Here is a 1947-nt window from a genome sequence, read left to right as displayed (position 1 = left end):
TATTGAGCCTCAATCCATATTGAAGGCTGCAGTCCTTGACCCTCTGCAGCAGGTGCTTCAGGTCCTCCTCAGTTTCAGCAAGCAGGGTTGTGGCATCTGCATAACACATTCACATTCTGTGTATTACTACAGACAAACAAGATCACACCAATGATTCTGATACATGTACAGAAATGAGAAATCTTTTAAGGTTCATCCAATGCACTGATAAAAAATGATGAAGGTATCATGGAGGACAAGGGCCTGTGGAGATGTCTCCATAGTATATTTCTATCATACTAATGACAGCTCCCTTCTGGCACAGTGACTAAGGGCTCAGCTGTTGAAAGGTCAGCAGTTTGAATCCATCAGCTGCTCTGTTAGAGATAAATGCAGCTGCCTCTTCTGTAAAGATTAGAGCCTTGGAAACCCTAAAGGTTAGTTAAACTCTGTCTTATAAGATTGATTTGAGTAGAAATCTACTTTATGGCAACAGGATTCAGGTTTAGTTTTGTGTAATGCCCAGTCATTTGGCAGCATCGTGCTAGTCACAATAGATTAGCTAGTGAGAAATTCAGCTAAATATATAGTAATTTTCCTTTTTTATCCACCTAAAAATGTAGTTGTTGTTGTGTGCCGTGTAGTCAGAACTGACCCAAAGCTGACCCTCCACACAGGAGAAGATTGTCCATCCTTCTCCCACAGAGCAGCTGGTGGATTTGAGTCATGTGTCTTAGGGATTGCAGTGCAGCTTCTTACAACTAGGCCACCAGAGCTTCCTACAAAGGATAAAAAGATAGTCAGTGAGACTTCCTAATACATTCATGGAATCTAAATATATTCACTCTACTTTCCATTATTATTCATTCAAATATTAGAAATTAACTTTTCATGAAGTATTATTAGGGAACCCAAGTATGCTCCTAGTGATTATAGGGCTCACTTTTTAGGTGCTGTACTAAAAAAGAAAGTAATACTAACCCATAATAACATCTGGCTTTCTAATGATATTAATCCTACCAGACTGAAGATTTTTTTAAAAAAATATGGAACGCTTCACGAATTTGCGTGTCATCCTTGCGCAGGTGCCATGCTAATCATCTCTGTATCGTTCCGATTTTAGTATATGTGCTGCCGAAGCGAGCACCAGACTGAAGATTTTATCATTTAGTCTCTTTCCTTATCTGGAAACATATGTATACATGTCTATGTCTCTGGCAAATATTCAGATCTTCCTGATTCTTCAGATCATATAATACTTTCTTTATAGTCTTGTCATATCATTTTCATTGTTGAGGGAGAAAATATTTTTCATGAAAATACTGATTTTGCAAATAATTAATTCATTTTCAAATCTTTAAGTAGTTGGTTTTTTTTTTGTTTTTAAAGATGACTACCTGGCAATGGAACATGGGGAAAGGAAATGCACACTGTACAGCCAGATTTCACTCTCTGAGGGTTTTTATCTGGCAAAAAGCATCAAGCACTCACTCTAAAAATACATTACTTGTAACAGGGAACTGTTCTTCTTTAAACACTTCAGCATGCTGAGACCTGGAACTTATCTTAACACATGGCAATGTTCTTTAATTTTCTTTTTGGAAATCATTCTACTTGATGAGGGTAAAAAAACCCCAAGTCATATATGAGTTCATGGATTATCTTTCTGTGATTTGTTATCATAACAACGTAATGCTTCTTAACAAATAAACAACTTCCTAAGTCATGTAATTTAAGAAATATTGGGAAATATTTCCTCTCTACTCTCAAATTTCTTTCATAACGTATATTGGTTTCTCATTAGCACAAAATTAAGTGTTCTGGGATTCCCATTAATTCTCAGAGTCAGCCACAGTTTGTTATGATCCATCCAGTCAAATGCCTTTGCATAATCAATGAAACACAGATAGACATTCCTCTGGTATTCCCTACTTTCAGCTAAGATCCATCTAACATTAGCTACAATAT

The sequence above is a fragment of the Elephantulus edwardii genome, unplaced genomic scaffold (genome assembly GCF_000299155.1).
Source record: "Elephantulus edwardii isolate Elephantulus edwardi_28Jun2011 unplaced genomic scaffold, EleEdw1.0 scaffold00016, whole genome shotgun sequence".
Classification (NCBI taxonomy): domain Eukaryota; kingdom Metazoa; phylum Chordata; class Mammalia; order Macroscelidea; family Macroscelididae; genus Elephantulus; species Elephantulus edwardii.
Note: the sequence above shows the minus strand (reverse complement) of the source record.